The sequence below is a fragment of the Uloborus diversus genome, chromosome 1 (genome assembly GCF_026930045.1).
Source record: "Uloborus diversus isolate 005 chromosome 1, Udiv.v.3.1, whole genome shotgun sequence".
Taxonomy (NCBI): Eukaryota; Metazoa; Arthropoda; class Arachnida; order Araneae; family Uloboridae; genus Uloborus; species Uloborus diversus.
In genome coordinates, this window is record NC_072731.1 from 78,880,779 (window position 1) to 78,894,535 (window position 13,757).

At 34.9% G+C, this 13,757-nt stretch overlaps 1 protein-coding gene across 1 annotated transcript in view; it reads left to right on the forward strand.

The window, feature by feature from the left end:
- The window catches only part of LOC129234668 (membrane-associated tyrosine- and threonine-specific cdc2-inhibitory kinase-like), a 124,506-nt gene that overhangs the window by 1,033 nt on the left and 109,716 nt on the right, over nt 1-13,757 (forward strand).

The window sequence follows — 13,757 nt, forward strand, 5'->3', positions numbered from 1 at the left end:
CTACTAAATGCAGTTAGTGAAGAAGGCATAGATTTTAATTCCTTCGATTTGTCAGATGACAACAAACAAGATTAAGAAAAGATTATTGAGGCTTTTGAGCTATGTGCAACACCAAAAAAGAATGGTAGTTGAAAGATTTATATTTAACAATCGAGTTCAAGGGCAAGGTGAAAATTTTGAGTCCTTTTGTATCGATTTAAGAAAATTAGTGAAGGCGTGCAAGTTTGGCGATCAAGTAGATAGTGTTGTTCGTGGCCATATAGTCCTGGGGCGCCGAGAGACAAGGCGTGCAACATGTTAGTTTGGTCGCCTGTCCTACCTCCCATTATTCAAATTTTACTCTATGCACAATGTTTTTAATTCGAGCCGAGCCCATAGTTTCCGACTTGGCAGACATACGCACTCTGCGGTCTAGTGAAGAGTACTGTACTGAATATTTTTTTTTTGTGTTAATAAAATGTTTGAAGTGTACATTTCCGCGGCCCTTACTTAGATACTCTTGATAAAAGAGAATCATGGATGTTCCCAAATTGCATTTTAAGATTACATTTTCTATTCAAATTTGACAGAAAAAATACTTTTTGTCACTATTATTTCAATTGTTCATTTATAATTACTATTTTAATTTTTTAAAACAACAAAGAATTTTCCTTTATCTTCGTTTGTTGTCATTGCTAAAATGAAATTGACGGCCACACTTCTGAAAAACTGGGGGGGGTGGGGGGGTGTAGCACCTCCCATCTTGGCGACGACCCTGAAGAGTTATTATTAATGCATCTATTTCTTGTTGAATAAGTTTAAATATTTTTTCTTTCCAAAATTCAAAAATTTCATGTTTTAAAGGAAAAAAAAAGTTTTGGAAAAAAAAATCCCCCCCCCCCCAAAAAAAAAAAAATTATGCCACAACTTGCGCCATAATCCACCCCACCTGGGCACCCCTGTTCCTACTCGGAGTCTCAGACAAGATAACAATACTGACATTTGTGTAGAATCTTACTGTATGCCAAATATGTAATGTAAATTATCTGCCAACTGAATGGACCAAAAACATTCATATTTGTAATAAAGAAATAAGTTTTAAATTAGATACATCTGCACAGGAGTGTTTTGCTGCTGAATATATTTTTATTGATTGGTAAGAATTAGAAGTATGATAAAACCAGTATTGTATTAGCAGCTTATGGGGGTCAGAGATTTAACCCCTTGAGTGAGATAAAATTATTATGCTTTGTGGGTGCTAAGCAAGCAATCATAAATTTTGTTATTGTTAATAAAAGATCAAAACCATTACTTGGATTAGATGGGTGTATAAAATTAAACTTATTGAAAATTGTTGAGGATAATTTCAAGCGTTATGATAACTTTATTTGAAAAGATAATGTCATGTGATGTTAAATCAGTCAAATTGCACGAAGGGTTAAATAGTGCTAGTTATGCCAATGATGTCGAAGAGTTTATTCGAATGAACACAAATGTATTTAGAAGAGTAGGAAAATTTGGTAAATGCAGTATTAAATTAAAAGAAAATTATTCTCCAATAGCTCGTTCTCCACGACGAGTACCCACTTCATTGTGTTCAAAACTTGAAATGAAATTGAAAGAATTGGAAAATCAAAATATTATTGAAAAAGTAGAGAATCCGCAAGATTGGGTTAGAAAAATCTACTACTAATAAAAAAATCTGATGGTTCACTCAGATTATGTATGAATCCACAAGACTTAAATAGGGCTATCGAGATGGTATGCATTGATTCCAACAGTTGAAGAACTTGTTACTAAGCTATGTAACAGAACAGGTTTTAGTGTTTTGGACCTAAAAGATGGATGTTTTCAAAAGGAGTTGGATACAAAAAGTAGTGATTTATGTACATTTAATACTCTATTTGGCTGTTACAAATTTTTGAGACTTCCTATGGGATTATCATGCACTCCAAATGTTTTTTAAAAAACAGACGAGAAGAATTTTGGCGACATTCCGGGAGTTTTAATTGATTTTGATAATTCTTTTTAATTTAGCTGAACAAGATGCGATATTAGCTAAGGCAGCGGTTCCCAAACTTTTAAGGCCCCAGAACCCCTAGTGCTTTGCCTTTACCTCAAGGAACCCCATCATTGTTTTTGACTTGAAGACAAAATTTTAACAATCTAGGAATCAAATGATAATGATGAGAAACCATTTGAATGCTTTCTTCTACATAAAAAAAAAACTTTTAATCACTTGAAAATTTTCGTATTTTGATAGATTAGCGAGCTTTAAGGTATGCTGAATGTTGAACGTATTTTGACCATTTTTGGGAATTATCTGTCCATCTGTTTGTTTTTGCAAGTATCTGACTAATTTATTGTGGATGTTCTAATTCAAAACACAATGTATTGCCTTGAACTAAATGTACACCCCCATGTGAACTGGTAATGATTAGTTTTCGCATCAATCTCTTCAGAGGGTGGTCAATGCGAATGATTTCCGCTATTATTCTGACTGCTGTATTTGAAACAATAATACAAGGATTCACATAAAAATTGGACCTCATATGCATAACAATGGGAGAGGAGCTGATAAAGTTTTGCAGTCATTCATTTCCAAGGGGTTTCAGAGCAAAAAAATGGCTTTTCTCTCGAAAAATAAACTGAAACATTTATAGATTAGTTTTGAGTTGACTTTACCATCAATTCAATTGCTCAATCTACAATTGCTCGAAATCTGCAGCTGCAATCTACAACTGCTCAAAGAAGGAATGTGCATCGAATGCTTTTGTTGTCCTATGCAACTGATGTTGTCTTGCATGATTCAGCCCTTGTGCATTACCAGAACTAGAACTGTGGCCAAGACACTTAATCTATGAAACTTAGATGCGATGATACATAAATTTGTCAATCCTCCAAGAATAAAAATTGCACCAACCTGATTAATATAATACGCAGAGTTTAAATGTCGTCATAACTAAAAAATTCGGTAAATGCGAAAATCCGTAAATATCCATTGGTCAAGTGAAATTTACAGAAGAAAGTTTCATGATGTCCACAACATACTTCACTTCCCCCTGCAAGGCTCTCCGATATCCGTGTCTATTTTAGAGGTGGTTTCACCGACTTATAGGGTTCTGAAGTAAGCTCTGTTTTTTTATCCAGACCAGCAAGCAAATAACTCCAGATTCAAAACCCCTAGAAGTATTAATTCGGAATGGAAACGTTGAAGACTTAGTGACCAACCGGGACAGATTTAACAAGCACAAGTCAAATTAGCTCACAAGGTGGATCTTCAACCATAGTTGTTATCGAACCTGTAATACTTATGCCACAAATCTGGTGCCTTACCGGTAGGGAGATTTCGGCCTGTGCTCACAGCATACCAGTTAACTTTGTACGAAAATCAACTTCTTAAAAACTGAAGCTGTGTCAGTAAAAGATACCACTTTAAGTTTGAAATAAAGTCGATATATAAAAATAAAATTAAATTTGCATAAAATCGTTTTAACATTCTACAGTTATAGTTGTCTTTGCAAGAAATGATATTAATATGAAGAATGAAACTGTTTCATTGTATTACTGATAATGGCCGTAAACTCAGGCTTTATGTCGAAAAGTTGAGAACGTACAGCAAAAGAAGAATGCATTTCAGAACTGAATTGTTTTTTGTGTACACATTGGCTGGATAGCTTTAATTGTATTCATAATTTGTTATGTGCCGAAGCTGTTTTAAGATATTAAATTAAGAGCTTTCTTAGCCGTTAACTAGTATTTCTCTTTAACACCAACCCAAGCTTAATTGAGTGAAACAGAATCAAACTAGTTTTTTAATTCAGAAAATCTCTGAAGCTCACTTAATGATTCAACTGTGGAATGAACATGTCATTTGGTAAACAGATTTTGTGTAGTTGATTCAGAGTCTGTATGAGTGAGCGGGAAGTATTTCACAAGGATTTTATAAGGTCTCTCGAAAGACCAATGATGCTTTTTTAAATATCATGAAATAGTTGCACTGCGTTTTCTTCATAGAGGTGGTTTTCTTACAGAACTTCACTTTAAGAGATGAAAATATTCAACATTGTTTCCTCTTAGTCAGAGAATACAAAGACTCAGCTTTTTTATCTCTCACAACAAAAGAGGTAACTTTCTCCTTGAATGAAAATACAGACTTAGTTTAGTTATCCAAAAATATGGGTAACAGATAGGCTGACTATACCAAACAACGTCATGCAAAACGTTAAAAACTACTAAAGATATTATTGTCTTTCGCTCCAGCTGAAAAATTTGCAGTTCATCTGTAAGTTTATAGAATTTTTCAAAAATTTGTTTTGGATAGCCATTGTATTTCGTACAAAAAAGTAGTGATTTGTGATAATTACTCAAATCTTCGTAAATGAGAATTGAAAAAATTAACTACTTCTGAAGCTTCATCAAGAACTTTCTTTAGATCAGATTTTTTTTTTATTGCTGGCATTATAATGATACAATGACTTCTAATGATGATACTTCTATTTAGTGCAATATTTGTATCCCTTAAAGTTTCTCTTTTTCTAAAACTTCGGCGGAACACAAGGGTTCCACGGAACACACTTTGGGAATCGCTGAGCTAAGGGGGGTAATCAAAAGAGCTCAAGAGCTAAATGTTATAACAAAACTCAGGCAATTTATACCACAAGTCTCAACACTGACAGCACCTTTAAGGGGGTTATTAAAGCAGGATAGTAATTGGCAGTGGTTTCCAACACATTCAGCAGCTTTAAGTAAGTTAAAGGAAAAAATTGTTAGCGCTCCTGTTTTGAGTATATTTGATAGCTCCAAATCCAATGTAATGCAAGCCAATAGTTCAAAAGATGGTTTGGATTGCAGTTTATTACAAGTTGGACGTACATCCAGTCGCGTTTGCATCTAGAAGTTTAACAAACGCAGAAAAAGGATATGCTCAAATCGAGACAGAAGTTTTGAGCATTGTATTTGCAACAAATAAATTCCATTATTTGATTTATGGGAGACCTGTGGAAGTTCTTACTGAGCACAAATCGTTAGTATCTATAATGAGTAAAAATGTTGCACATGTCACGGCACCTAGATTGCAGCGCATGAAGATAAAATTCCTTAGGTACCAATTAAATTGAAAATAAGCTGCCAGGGAAAAATATGTATTTTGCTGATTTGTTATCAAGATCATGATCATTTTCTATCAGAGGGCGTGGGGGGCAGTTGTAGACAGGGTTGGCAAAAAACCCGGGTTTTTTTTAAAAAGCCCATGAATCCAGGGTTTTTTCATTTTTTTTAAATAAAACTCAAAAAACCCAACTGAAGCTGGGTTTTTAAAAAGAAATGTAGTTTTTTTGTCTTTTTTTAGGGAAAATGTGGGGTACTTGTAGCATATTGTAGCGTAAGTATTAGGGCTCGACCGATGGCAATTTTTGGCCGATGCCGATTGTTCAAAGATGGCCGATTGCTGATTGTTTTCCTCCAAATGGCCGATGGCAAAAAAAAAAAATCTAACTTAAATAAATTGATAAGATTGTCAGGGATTTAAAGGATCGTTTATTCATTTCACTTTACTTCCTTTCTACGAATAAAGACTTGTAATCAAAAAAAAAAATCAAATTTCGACCTAATTTTTATTTTACGATCACCCAATTTAAACTTCACAATTTTTTTTGGCACATCTTTACACGCATATGTACCTAAGAACATATAGATGACCAAAATATCCATTTGAACACCTCCTCAGTTCGATTTCGATTCCGAGTCACAACTGACTATAACTGTATCTATGTCGAGGACTGCATACTAAGTGCCTTGCCTCCATTATTTTTTATACCGATAGATGGCAGCACCATCACAGGATCGAACAGTTAATGAGAATTTAGAACTAGTCCAGGAGCCAGGGTTGGCCAGATTGGACCCAATTGGGTTGGACCCAATGGGTTTTTTTTTGAAAAAACCCATTTAAAAAAACCCACTATTTAGCCCACTTTTGAGTTTTTTAAAATTTTCCAAGAAGTTTTTAAAAAATTAATTAATTTAAATACTTTTACAATTTAAACTTCTTTTTTATTTGTTCTTCACCACAGCCAATGAACATAAAAAATGAATTTTGAACTTTAATAGTATTTCTTCACTTTTAACAGCATTAAAAAAATACTTCAAAGATTTTAAATAAATGTATTTAACTTTTTTCTTTAACTGGTCAATAAATAACTCAAATTATCTTGACTAAGTCCTGTCCGGTCTGATTTTCTCAACATTTGTAGATTGTACAGAGGAAACTACTCTAGTCGAAAGACTTTCGTGTGAAATATTTTCTGGAAACCAACAGGTCACAAATCTCGATTAAACAAGGTATATTTTTTAGAAATTTACAGATTTTACGAACGGTCAAACAGAATAAAATGTACAGTGTTTTCATTATCTTACAAAAAAGTTTAATATTTGTTACTCTGTACACAGAAATAGAAAAACAGGCAACATAAAAGTCAAAGAAATGTCTTGATTAAGCTGGAATTCAGTAAAAAGGGATTTAAACTACTTGAGGTTCTACAGTAGTTTTGCATAACAAAATGAAATACAATAAAGTAAAATGCAAAAAAAAAAAAAATGTAGTAATTACAAACAAGCAGATTTTATCACCGAGAAGTAACTTTGACTTAACTGTTGGTAATCAAGGAAACTAAAAAATCTGAAACTTCACCATTCTTGGGTTTCGTCGTCTTTTTTACTTTTCTTCAGAAAACTCTGAATTTTCCAGCTTTGACAATTTTTTTGCTTTGTCCATATACTAACGCTACAATATGCTACAAGTACCCCACATTTTCCCTAAGAAAAGACAAAAAAACCCACATTTCTTTTAAAAAACTCAGCTTTAGTTGGGTTTTTTTTGGGTTTTATTTAAAAAAACCCTGGGTCCATGGGCTTTTTTAAAAAAACCCGGGTTTTTGCCAACCCTGCCAGGAGCTAATAGCTACCTGGTGCTAGCACCCCCAGAGGTATCGTTTCACTTGGAGGACATTGAGACCACGAGCATATTTAGCGTCGCCCAGTCCCCTTTAATGACAACTGTGGGTCTTCGACCATCGAGGTTCGAACTCGGGACCCTCTGGCCCCGAATCCGACACTCTACCGATTGGGCTACCACGGCCCCTACCTCCTCAGTTAACTATCGCAAGTTTTCTTGTGATGTCTTCATACGCGTAAACTTGCGTTACTCAGAAACGTTATGAAATAGTAAGTTGAAAACTCATACGTACGTAGTATGATCTAAAAGTTCGAGGACAAACAGTATAAAACCTTACCCTGAATAGTTCACATTACCGAAGCACATCTATCTACAAAATAATCACCTTGAAGGAATATGCACTTCTGCCAACGATCGTATAGCTTTTAGAAGCACTCCTGGCAGCCATTGATTGATCAATGCTCTGATATGACAAACAAATAACATAACGTTTCGTTGGACTTAGCTCCGTGTGACTCTTACCTGTTCCCTGGAAAAAAACATTTGCATGGACGCCGCTTTCTTCCGTCAGGAGAAGATAAAACTGCATCATAGAAGGTTGCGAAAAATTCTTTCAACAGCGTTTCCAAAAGTTATATGAACACTGGCAAAAGTATATAGTCCCTCAAGGTGACCCTTTGAAGGTGGATGTGCTTTGGTAATGTGAACTATTCTGGGTGAAGTTTTATACAGCTTGTCACCGAAATTTTGGATCGTACTCCATATAATCTACATAGGATGTAGTTATGGTTCATTTTTTTGACTGTTGTATGATGATAGAGAAAGAACAACAGCCAAAAAAAAAAGAAAGAAAAAAGAAAAAAAGGAAGAAAAACAAAGACACTGTTTGATAACCAACTGATTTGGTTTTTTTAATTGAACATATAACTAAGATTTCAGCAATATCGTAATAATGTATGGATTATGTACACTATACATAGTTAAAGAACTTTTAATTACGTTGTTTAATCATTCAAAAAAAAAAAAAAAATAATAAGAATAAAAATATGAAACCCTCAACAAATTACACAATTAAAGTGGAAAGATTGCACGTAGACATTTTTTAGTCATGAAATTAAACAAAAAAGGTAACGGATAAATTACAATATTAAATCATTGTAGGAATATTTTTATACTTTCTTAAAATTTATGAATAGAAAAAGTTGAATTTTTCATAAAAGCTATAACAGTGACATAAATTTTTCTGAAAAAAGAAATAGCAGTGAAAAAAGTGAGGTTCTTAAAACGCAGCTACAATAAACAAACTCGATATTTACTCCAACTTAATAATAACTGAATACAAATACTACTTGATCTGATGTTTGCACACATAATATTGAACAATTTGATTGTTTAAAATCTTTTATGAAGCACTACAAACAAGTTCAAATTAAATTTTTCAATTTAACAATAATTTGCTGAAATTTAAAAAAGTGCTTAATAGAAAATTCTTGAAACTTTTGTATAACATATTATTAAAAATATGATGAAAACAAAAATAACTCGTTCATTGATTTTATAAAAATACATGAAAATAGTTACTTACAATAGAAAAAAAATCGATCGCTGTAAATGATGCAAAAAAGATGGCGCATTACGAAATAAAGATGAAACTAGAATGAGTAATACACTAAATGACATTTCTTGAGCAAAATAAATAATCACAAAATATTTAAGAAATTCTTGAAATGACGAGAGAGGAGTGGGGGGGGGGGGCACCCGCTGATTTTGGAGTAACTCACAGCATTAAACTTTCTTTCCAACTTCGGCTTCATTAGTTTAGTACAGAACCGCTACCACCAACGCCTCGGAAGAGTTTCTGAGTCGACTTCAACACTTCCGAAGAAAAAATTCATAAGTCCTTTTGATTTCCGAATTATGTCACCATTCAAAACGTCTTTAATCAGTTTCTTACATTAATGCTCTAAATTCTTCCTAAACAATAGATTAAGTTTGAAAAAGAAATCTCCAATTTTATGAATGGTGTTAGTTTTAAACAACTCGGAAGTGCAACTCGAGAAGTGCAATTTCAGAAATATAGGGAAAGGGAGGTAGGCACGCAAGTGTTCTAAAAATTACCGTCGGTTCAACGAGAATCTAACAAAATGACACAAAAACCGGTTTCGCCATCTCATATTTGTTTCCATGGTCTCCAATTCAGCAAAATACACTCTATAACAAAAAATTGACGCATCAAGAAGCAATCATCGATTGCTTTGAAATTTTGTATGCATGATTGTTTTGACCAAATGTGCAAGTGATTAAAATTTGGTGTCCAATGAATGAATAGTTTGATCTCCAGCGCATCGAAACTGCGCATCCAGCAGATGTATATAAAGAGCAGTTCTTCAATAGTTGTTAAAACTTTTGGTTTGATTGCGATTCAGATTACCTCTCAACAACTTAAAAATGCCTCGGCGCATAGTTCGTGCTCATTATGAAAAACTGTCAGAGTTTTAACGAGCTCATATCATTGGTTTGAAAGAGGCCGGTTGGTCAAATCGGAGAATCGCTCGTCATTTGAGTCGAAGCGTTGTGGCGATTCGAAGATGCTGGCAAGGATGAGTGGAAAATGGCAGAGTTCAGCGTCAGGATGTTAGCGGTCAACCTAGGGTCACAACAGATCGTGATGACACAGTGAATGTCCGATCAGCTGTCACAGCGCTTTCTTCATCTCTATGAATTATCAGACGTTCAACCTAAACACGAGTGTCCATCATGACCATTTACAGACGATTGGGACAATGAAATCTACGCTCGCGCTGACTGTTTCACCATCTGCCCCTGACGCCTACACACTGCCGAGCCAGATTACAGTGGTGCATGACTCGATCAGGTTGGAATGGTGCCGACAGGGGATGTATAGTCTTTAGCGATGAATCCCACTTCCAACTGTGTCATGACGATCATCGAAGACGTGTTTGGAGAAACCCAGGGCAGAGGAGGTATCCTGGTTTCACTTTTGCACGCACCACTGGCACTCAAGAAGGCATTATGGTCTGGGGTGCCATTTCCTTTGATAACTGGACAACTTTGGTCGTAATTAGAGGTACACTTACTGCACAGTGGTACGTCAACGACATCCTAAGACCTGTTTTGTTGCCGTTCCATTTGCAGTACCCTCGGCTGGTATTCAGCAGGACAATGCCAGATAACATACGGCATGTGTTGCTACAAACTATCTGCAAGCTTGTCAAACTCTTCCGTGACCCCAGATCGTCAGATCTCTCTCCCATCGAGCATGTCTGGGATATGATGAGATGGCGATTGCATCTGGCAAGGAATGTTGATAACCTCGTCCGACAATTGGAGCGAATTTGATCGGAAATACCGCAGGACAACCTCCGGGAGCTTTATCGGTGTTTCCCACGTCGTGCTTCAGCTTGTATTTAGGCTAGAGGCGGGTCAATACCGTATTGAACTTGTTACCGTAACTCTGACATAAACTATTCAATTGTTCTAAGAATTTAATCATTTACTATTCTGTACATTGTCTTCCTATCCACCAATTTTCGTCTCAATCGGATCACTCCTTCTTGGTGCGTCGATTTTTTTTGTTATAGATTGTATCACCAAATGATCGTCTGTCTGAGACGCTGTATTAGTTTTGTGTTGAAATAGGTAATTAATAGCCACAAAAAAAGAGTAAATAGGCTTTTTAGAACATCCGATCGAAAACAAAAAGGGAAGTGCACAACTGGAACGTACGCACACCCCACATGCGAAATTTTAACCTTCTACAGCTTACCATTTTAGAGTTATGACTTATGAGAGATACAGTAAAACCTGCCACATCCGGACCTCCCCATATCCGGACGGTTCGCAGAACAAATTTTCAATTTTTGAGTAAGAAAAAGTCAAAGTATTTCTTTCTTTCGAACTGTGCGACAGGCGAAAGAAGAAATAAATGGCGAAATAAAGTGTCTTTTTTTGCCCCCAAATGTGACATCCCTCTGTCAGCCTATGGACCAAGGTGTTATAGAATCTATAAAACGTGTCTATCGACGAAAGTTACTGACGGTTTTGATTGCTGGAATGAATGAAGGAAAAATCGTTACAGAGACTCTAAAAAAAGTGGACATGTTGGATGAGGTGATGTGGGTGGCCTAAGCGTGGGATAACATAAAACCAATAACAATGGTATGGTCATGGAGGAAGTTACCCAAACCATCTGATGAATCTACGGGGGAGAAACCAGAGGAAGGTAGCAATGGAACTTCCGCCGAAGACGAGATTGCTGAACTGGTAAAGAACCTGCCGGGATGTAAAAAAATGAAGGAAGACGATGTTAACGAGTGGTTGAGTGCCGACGAACAGAACGAATTAACAGACGGCGATATATTGAACATAGTGTGCAAGAATGATGATACAAACTCAGAGAGCGAAGGGGATGAAAGCACTGACAAAAATCCGGTCGTAAACGTAATGAGCCATTCAGAAGCTTTCAAGTCGTTCGAGGCTCTACTGTCCTACGTTCAAAGTCAAGAAGATACTTGTGCAAGTGACGTGATGCTCTTAAAAAGGATGAGAGACATGGCTTCAAAAAAACGTGCACAGTGTGGAAAGCAGCAGAAAATAACTAACTTTTTCATAAACTAAGTAAATTTTTGGTAATACAATAACTGTGATGTGTAACTTTTTGTAAATAAATTGCATAACCTTTTGTTTTTCTATGGAGCATATTGTGTGTACATACTACTAAGTTTATAAACGTTTAAAACTTTAAATTTTGTTTATAAGAACAGAAATACAGCTTGAAAACTTTATAATACAGCTATTTTTAAATGCAGCCTTGATATCCGGATTTTTTTGATATCCGGATCGGTCTGTCGCCACATTGATCCGGATGTGGCAGGTTCTACTGTACATACGTACATCCAGCCGCAAGAAACAAGGCAATAATGAACTTGTTTGGTATCTGAATGCAGTATTAAAAACTCTTTCAGGGGTGACTAAAATAGAAATTCATACTGAAGTTTAAGTAAACAATTTTATATGAAAAGAATAACTCACTTTACTTTGCATTAAAAAGTAAAACAGCAAAGGTCTTTCTTTTTTTTTTTTCGAAAACATCGGCCAATTCCATCGGCTTTTCGATGTTTTTAAGGCCGATGTTTCCTGCAAATTAGCATCGGCCGCCGATGCCGATGGCTTAATTGTTGAACTATCGGCGCCGATGCATCGGTCGAGTCCTAGCAAGTATATGGACAAAGCACAAAAATTGTCTAGGGGGAAAAAAGAAGCTGGAAAAATCAGCGTTTTCTGAAGAAAAGTATAAAAGACGACGAAACCCACGAATGGTGAAGTTTCAGGTTTTTTAGTTTCCATAATTACCTACAGTTAAGGCAGATTTACTTCTCGAGTGATAAACTCTATTGTTTGTTTGTTTTTAATTGCTACCTACATTTTTTTTTTTGCATTTTACTTTATTGTATTTCATTTTGTTATGCAAAACTACTGTAGAACCTCAAGTAGTTTAAATCCCTTTTTACTGAATTCCAGCTTAATCAAGACATTTCTTTGAATTTTATGTTGTCTGTTTTTCTATTTCCGTGTATGGAGTAAGAAATATTAAATTGTTTTGTAAGATAATGAAAAAAAATACTGTACATCCTATTATGTTTTCTATCCGACCGTTTGTAAAATCTGTTAATTTCTAAAAAAAAAATAAACCTTATTTATTGGAGATTTGTGACGTGTTGGTTTGCGGAAAATAATTCACATAAAAGCCTATTAGCTGGAGTCGTTTCCTCTGTACAATCTACAAATATTGAGAAAATTGGACGTGACAGGACTTAGTCAGGATAATTTGAGTTATTTAGTGAGACCAGTAAAAGAAAAAAGTTAAATATATTTATTTAAAATATTTGAAGTATTTTTTTAATGCTTTTAAGAGTTAAGAAATACTATTAAAGTTTGAAATTCATTTTTCATGTTCATTACCTGTGGTGAAGAACAAATAAAAAAGAAGTTTAAATTGTGAACATATTTAAATTAATTATTTTTTTTGAAAACAACTTAGAAAATTTTAAAAAACCCAAAAGTGGACTAAATAATGGGTTTTTTCAAAAAAAAAAACCATTGGGTCCAATCTGGCCAACCCTGGTTGTAGATGATGCTGAAATGACAGAACTAGTTCACAGTTTAAAGATATGTACAAATTAGTTCTGATAAGCTGAAAGAATTTGTTGCTGCTACACTAAATGATGAAGAATTGTCTCATGTCCTGAGATTTTGTATCAAAGGATGACTGGAAAGCAAAGTCAAAATTCCAAATGAGGCTTGTGATTATTTTAAATATAGAAATGAAATCTGTGTAAATGGGAGTTTAATATTTATGAATGATAGAGTTATTGTCCCAAAATGCCTCGGAAAGAAATGTTAAATGTGATTCACACTACACATTGTGGAATTGAAAAAGCAAGAGCCAGACAAGTAATTTTTTGCCCAAGAAGCAACTAAGATACTGAAATTATGATTTCAAAATGTGAAAATTGTGATATGTATAAATCTAAAAATGTCAAAGAGCCTCTTTCTAGTCCCGAAGTTCCAAACTTGCCATATCGAAAAATAGGGATCGACAAATGTGAGTATGCGGGTGTAAATTTTCTTAGTTGTGGGATGCTATTTTTCAAAGTGGTTAGATATAATAAGAATGAGTAATAAAACTGCTAATGAAATAATACCAAAATTAAAAGAACTGTTTTCAACTCATGTTATACCGCAGAAAGTTATCTGTGATAATATGCCGTTTGCAAGTATTAAAATGGAGGAGTTTTCCAGAAAA